Below are 7,956 nucleotides of genomic sequence, written 5' to 3'. Positions count from 1 at the left end.
GGGGGCCGGCCCTTGGGGTGGGAAGCGGCCGAGGTGGAAGTGAAGTACGAAGTGCACAGGCGAGATTGACCGGTATTTATAGAGCGAGCCAGGTGCATGAGGTGACGACGGACGATCGGCGGGTGATGGAGAGGTAGCGAGAATAATATGAGTCACGCGGGGCGCAGCAGCACCCGGTAAGTTAATCAACAGTTGGCGGCGGCGTTGGGTCGCTGGCTAGCTGTCGCTTAGAGGGGGAATCCATGAGCTATAGCTAGCGTGCGTGCACACGTACACGGGAAACTTAACTTTTTGCCCCTGATCAAAATAGATTTGTCACTCGCTATCTATGATATACGGGTACTCATGAGTTTATGACATATGAGTCCAGTGACAAATCTGTTATAAACGTTTATAAAAGTAACAAAAAATTAAATACCCCCAAAGTTAAATCCCCGTACATGCGGATCCCCCCACACACACCCAAAAGAAACGATAGGTGGCTTTTGCCTCTGAGCTTTTTTATCATTCTTAATAAATAATTTGAGATACCAAAAAATTTTAGTGTAAAATTCTTATATATTAAATTAAATTGTATCTCAAGATATTAAATTTTTACGCTAAAAATATATAGTACCTCGAGATATCTTTTAAAAAACGATAAAAAAACACCTCGCCTTTTGCTACGAGGAGGGATGGGAGGGGAGGCTTAAATGAGGGTAAATTTATTGGTGTGATGACGCAAGTGCGTGTAAGTAGGGATGAAAATAATGACAGTCATAGATTTTTGAACGACCGACTACCGTTCCGGATTTTTAACTGATCTGACCATTGAAAATAGTTAACGATAAAAAGGAAATGAAAATTGTAAAAGAAAATAAAGGAAACATAAATGGGTTTACCGTATTGTTGTAATTAACGTATTTCTAAATAAATCAGTTCCTGGGGCCCATGCCATATAGGTTCATTGACTCCCCCCTCTAAATGCCTATGTATTTTGAGAATGTAGTTCAAAGTGAGACAAATCACAAATTGCATATTGTTAGCATCGAAACACATGAGTTTTAGAACCGGTGTATTTTTGGACAATAATGTTTCTCGAAAGAGCAATTTACAGTACTTGAATAGCTATGTACCAAAGTTTTAGTGTAAAATTTTAGGAGGTATCAAATTTTACGCTAAAATTTTAGTACCTGCTAGTACCTTCTCAAGACCGTAAAATTGTTCTATCGGAAATAGGCGGGAGATAGAAAGATAACTCGTGTTTCTTTTGAGCATAGGAATGCACGGCGCATGTGTTGACAACACAATTATACGTTTCAAACAATACTTAGGAAAATAAATTCTTAAGGCTCCTCCAAAACCAAAATCCCAACAAAAACCTTATAAATTTGGGCATCATTTGGAATGCCGATTTTTTTTCCTCAATTCATGTTGGATTCAAAAAGATTATTGTAAAAGAACTACGAATTTCCTATAAAATGTCTGTAAAATTCCTAGACTCAAAGGAGGCCCGAAGAGACACAAGGTGAGCTTTCTCCTATGCAAAGGATAAGTATGTGAAAAAATTTCATATAGTCCATAGGTCCTATGCATGGATTGAATAGAAGGTTAATGATATATTGATATGCCATGCACACTCTGTGAATAGGAGTCTAAGCCCGTTTCTGTAGGTCCCAAGTCCAGCAATTTTATTTTCCATGAGCATGTCATGTATTTAGGCAGGGTGCAAGAGAATAGATGCAATCCTTGGCAGTGGAGAGGGAACCGAAATATATAATAAATACTACTTAGCACCCCTTTTATAACCACACAATTTCTCATCCTGGTGTCTTGATAAGGTACTAATGCCCACTAATTTGGCATCACAAGTCCTAATTAGTATTATATGCAACCTAAATACAAATGCTAAGGAATAAGCATAACTGTTTTTTTTCTTCTCTCTCCCTTTGTCTCTCCAGAGAAAGAAAAATAAAATAAAGGTACATGGTGAATGTCTCACTCTCAATACCTAAGGAAGGTTCTTGTAAACATAAATGCCCCATATCTAGTAGGAAAAGGCATATTTTTCTTGCAGAATGTTTGTGCACAGGAGGCTTGTTGTTCATGCTCCTTCCTCCTTCCTATCATACTGTGATCAAAACTACTAATGTGCAAGGACACAAGTACTGTTGCAGGTAAAAATAAAGAACTTCCTGTAGAGTTTCAGAAGCAATTTCAGTAGAGTACTAGACAGATAAAGTGAGAAATGCCATAACAAGGAAGATTCCAGGAATATCTCTGTGTCGACATTGACACAGTACATATATCACCCCAACTTGGCACGATTGCAGGCACAATCATATGATTGACATGGCGGCGCTGATCCTCAAGGAATTGATACTGAAGTACAGCAAAATGAATGAACTGCTAACCATAAAGCATGCACAGGTATGTGATAACTGACAGAAGCATTTAGCTGTAAATTGCCCGTCAACAAAAACTACAAGTACCTATTCTTCAGTTATATATCTCATCAATTTTACATCGATGATCTGCCAAAAATATTCCTCAGCAACATACCTGCTTCTCCTTTGTGGCAAACTTTTCTAACAAACTGCTATTCTTATGTTCAGCTTGCGAAAAAAGCGATGTAACTTTGGCGGATGCAGCAGTGTTGCTTTCAAAATAGAGGTAGGCTTTGATCCCCTCTCGACGATGCAAATTTAAAAGGGATTAAACAAAGAGCTAAGTCAAATCTAAACAAAACCCCTGGGGAATTTGTGATAGAAGAATGATGCAAAGCTCTGCACATTTGCACCTAGTTTTCCCTTTCGTGTAAGCTCCACTACACACAGAAAGAATCATATGCATTTGGCCTCTGCATTTTCTATGCATTGAGATTACAAATGTGGGGGGCAGCTTGAGTCTAAACTATGTGGGCTATGTGAGATTTTTGTCCCTATATATTGTAGGTTAATTTTTTTTAAGGTATTCCCTATCTGAGCTTGAGAATAGAGGGAATAGATTAGGAACTAGGTGAAGTTTCTCACAGAAACATTTGCTTATTAACAACCTAATTCTTTCTCCATGCTAGAGATTATAGGCCATGATTGTGTTCTGACAGAGGGCTTGGAGCCTGCATATTCCATATTTAGCATAACTTTCTTCTAATTGCATATGCTCCTATGAAACGTGAGGCATCCACAAAGTTATATTCTGAAAAGTCCGCAGCTAGGACAGAAGTTCCAGTAGTTGTCGTCGCTGAAAATATTACAGTTTGTCGGTTACGGGGAACAGTATACACAACTTGCACAGATATTCTATAATTATCTCTTTTCCTGTATGAATTTCATGGATGGCTGAGTACATGAGATCCATGATTTACTGTATCAAAATCCCACTTCTGAGTAAGATCATATTCATACGTAGAAAGCGAGGGCGAGAGGTTCCTTGAGAGGGAGAAAAAAATAATCATACGTTGTATTTAGATGTCATAGCTCCGGTTTTGCTTTCAAGCATCCCCTTTGTTACAGAAATACAGTATTTTACTTTCACATGTTTTAACAAGATTCGAAGCCCTTTTCGTTCAAAGTAAAGCACACCCTGTTTTCCATTTTCTGCTGGGATGAGGCAATTGCAACCAGGGTGGTCTGACCCTGAAGATTCTGCCCTGAATAGGTAAATACTGAACTTTTTTTTTTTGTCTCCAACGGCGCCGTGTTGTTACACTTGTCTAAAATCTAAAGGGGTTTGAAATGAATAGTCCTGCTCATACTTAAACACGGTTTCATCTAAAAAAGCTTATGCATGTCTCATCAGAAATGCTTTTAAATTCTGATGGCAATATGCTCTGGGTTCTGATTACCTATGTTGTTAGGTACGGTTCCCTGAATCATCATCCCCACTGAATAACACAACGGAAAGATGATTTACTGTATGAATTGAGTCCACGTCAAGGCCTAATTAACACAAGTCAGCGACCAGAACGCAACTTGGAATGATGCAGAAATAAAGATAGATATTTGAGGCCAGCATTGTGTGTGTCAAGAAGGAATTATGCCATCAGAAAGACTCCAAATCTTCCTGCCGGTTGCAGTTGCACGATCACACCTCAAAACTCGAGAGAAAAAAACTTGCTCCCGTACTCCTTTCACTTCTTAATCATGTGATTATTTTATTTGTACAATTTATCCTTGTTTATTCAGTGTATGCACCTTGTGGCTTCTGAAAAAAAGGTGTTTTTTGGAAGGAAAAAGTATTTAAAGTGAAGTTTAGTGCAGAACCTATCCTGTCATCAACCTTTAATAATCCAGAACAAAGGCAGTTCTGTTTATCTTGGCGCTTGTGAGTTGTTTAATATATGTTGATACGTGTGAAGGAGGAGAAAAGAATATGAGATGAAAAGATAGAAAGAAAATAGCATTTGTCAACTTTAATCCATCTTTTCACATGAACACACATGCTAAACTTTTTTTCTTAAAATAATCTGATTTTATTCCAATCCACTAGTGTAGCAACTCTATGTGTTCCATTGGTGCCACATTTTGTCAGAATTCCATGGGTTTCAAGGTGCAAAAAAAACTGCCATTACAAATCCTATTTCCGCTTGCAGTAACTCCTGTGTCTTGGTGCGCCGAAATGGTAAAAAGGATGAAACAGAATATGATGATCTGTTTGAAAGCAATTCTCTTGCACTTTTTTTCACTTGTAAGAACCCATGCATGGGGCACACTTTCCATTAACTACAATATCATCTAAGGAGGAGGAGAGAATTTTATCTCATTTTACCACTTAAGTTTCTGGTATGGTTTTCTCCTCACAAAAAGGAAAAAATAAAAAAGAGGCTCTCAAGTGTCTGAAATGACTTGATAGATTTCATATGAATTCCTTGGCAGTGTGAAGCTCACAGAGAAACTACAGGAGCACAAGTTTCCTCCTGTCCATTAACTGAATGATGCGTGTCAACATCATCCAATTAAACCATGTCGTGCGATATGCTGCGGGGAATTTCTCGTGTTCTTGGGAGCCCTTCTTTTTCGCGATCAATTTGCGACTGTTCTTAATCACCAAAGAGGCATTATCTTGAAGCTTATGGAGTAGGGGAATCCAAGCATAATAATGTTCTTGCCTTTTTCTTACCTTTTTTTCCTTCAAAAATGTCAATGCTTGCATGTACATGGTATTATACTAGTATTACATTTACATCTTGGAATGCAGCCACAAAAGTTGAATGCATACAGAAAGCAGCTGCAGCTGAAAAGGGAGGAGTAGGGGTACATAGGAAGAAGAACATCAAACAGATAGGCAGTACTCTTTCTTTTTCGTATTTGCAATGAACGAAGTACAAGGGCTTGAGACTACCTAGGCAAGAATCTGTTTCCTTTATTCTACATTCCTCCCTTTCACTCACTTGATCTTGAGAGAGCGGTGGAACGGAAAAACACTGTTCTTTTGTTCTTGAGAAGAAAAGAAAAACAGGGCCCTAAAACATTCACTAGATCACACCATAGATGTGTAGAACAGGTTGTATAATTCCACACCAAAGTTTGCCCATCTTGTTTCTCATAGATAATTGTGTGACAAAATCAACATATTTGGTAGGGCCAACCAAAACCACAAAAACTAAACTTGTTAGCCCGCGTTCGGCGCCATGGGCATAAGTTAACTAAGCCCTCCTCGTTTTCCGCGCATACGCTTCCCAAATGGTTAAACGGTGTATTTTTTATAAAAAATTTCTATAGGAAAGTTGTTTTAAAAAATCATATTACTCTATTTTATATTTTATTTAATAATTAATAATTAATTAATTATGTACTAATCAATTACTATGTTTTCCGTGCTAAGGATAAGTTAACTTATACCCTCTCCGCCGAACGCAGCCATAGTTTAGCTTACAATTTTGCCAACATTTCTTGTTTTGAATACAAAATTTGTCTGAAAACTATCACCCGTTTTTTTTCATAAGATGATTCTAAGATTTTGGTACAACCAAAAAATTTCTACATGAAATCTAGAACACAATGGTGGAGAGGTTAAACGTAAACATGTTTTGATCGGCTAGTGAGTCTCTCCTAATTAAACACAGAGGGAATACACTTCACTGGTTAGGGCATCAGCTCGCCATAGTGGGGATCCTTGCCCCCTTTTCTGAGATTTTCCGCGGGCACAGCGAATAATATCGTGGTGTCATTGCGACCATCAGCGAATTGAATTGAACGCCCCTGAAAAACCTGGCCCTTCCTAGCCGGGACGGATTTGATGTTTTCTAGCCAGCATTTTGCAATGCAATAGTGTATAACGAACAATATATATGCTTCATGAGTTGATGTGTTGTGCTGCTGAATCAAAAGTGCTTCTTTATAATCCTTAGAGAAAGCATGCACTGTCGTGTCCTATTTTCTAGTATTAATTTATAATATCTCAGCGTTAGAGAAAGTATATATTAGAAAGTCTAAAAATGAAAAAGAAAGTCCAATTTACTCCTACAAACTAATTGATTAGACCATTTAACCTCTTAAACTACTTTTTGGCTCATTTTATCCCCCTTAACTATTGAAAATAGTTCACTTCACTACTTAATATTATTTCACTTTGTTACTATTGTTAATACCATTGCCAAAGTTTAAAGATATTTTCATTTTTTTCTATGACTATTTGCTTGAACTTAAAATATTGATGTTTAAATCAATCTAAGGTGCTTCCAACCTATATAAACAGATTGATAAACTTTAAAAGACCGACTGGACATAAGTGATAATGCATCTATCATCTTAACAAAATTTTAGTGTGAACTACAACTAATATAAATAGAAACAAAAGTAGTGCTATAGAGTACAATGAACCATCTTCAATAGTTTAGGGTATTTTACCGGGCTAAGTACTCCGATAAAATAATTCAAGAGAGCGAAATATATTTTTTTGTCTAAAAGTTAATGCTGAAATAGTGAGATGAGTGATATTACCTCTGTATTTAAACATATAACACTGTTAATTTTATTTGGTTAAAATTTTGAAACTTCGACAATCAATAACCCTTAAAATACTCAGTTTGAAAACATAAAATATGGACAGATTTGTTACAAGTACTTTAAAGTATGACAATCTTTTTAGATAGTAATTATCGTTGTACTCTAAAGAAAAACGGTGGTTAAAATTACACATCAAAGACCAATAAAGGTTAAAGAGGAGGTGACAGCCACGTCGGTGCTAAGTAGTTTTTCGAAGGACTTGTGATTATTTAGGATCAGAATGACACACTTGTTAAAGTTCCGGGATCTAGATTTGCATTTTCAAAATTTAGGGATCTAAATGATAAATTATGATAAGTTTAGATACTAGCAGTGCACTGTACTCTATATTTCAGGTAGTACCTTACAATACCCTTAAATATGGAATAAGAGCAGGTGCTCAGCGGTATGAAATGCAGAGAACTACAAGAAGCATATTTCTTCTCCGATCCCCCCTCTTTTCCGGTTGAAAATAGCAAGCATTTCCTTCTAGTTGTTAACCTTTTGGAATAATGGCTAGAGGAGCTAGCTGTAACCGATTGAGCAGAGGCAATGACAGATCATAACAAACTCAAACCGGCCAAAAAAACGCACATAATAAATTGTATCATCACCGTTCACACGTACATAAACAAACACAACACACGACATTCATCACCGTTCACACGTACGTAAACAAACACAACACACGACACTATTTATGTAAGCAATTTTACGCTCGCTAAGAATGTTTAATTTTGATGTCTCTCGGTACCTATAAAATTGCTTTATTTATATCATCTTTTCGTTGAAAATAAGTATAAGCGAAACTTCTTATTACCGGTAAAAAGAATAATTTGTAGATAAAATTTTTATATACGAGTTTCAGCTGTAAATTTTGACTTGATGAAAAGTTCTAAAATTAATTCTAGATTTAAATTGTAAATTTAATATTTATAGCTTATAAGCATAAGTTAAAACAAGATTGTTTTTCTCCCTCATTAATTAG

This window comes from Oryza brachyantha, chromosome 1 (assembly GCF_000231095.2).
Source record: "Oryza brachyantha chromosome 1, ObraRS2, whole genome shotgun sequence".
Lineage (NCBI taxonomy): Eukaryota > Viridiplantae > Streptophyta > Magnoliopsida > Poales > Poaceae > Oryza > Oryza brachyantha.
This window is presented reverse-complemented; position numbering follows the sequence as displayed.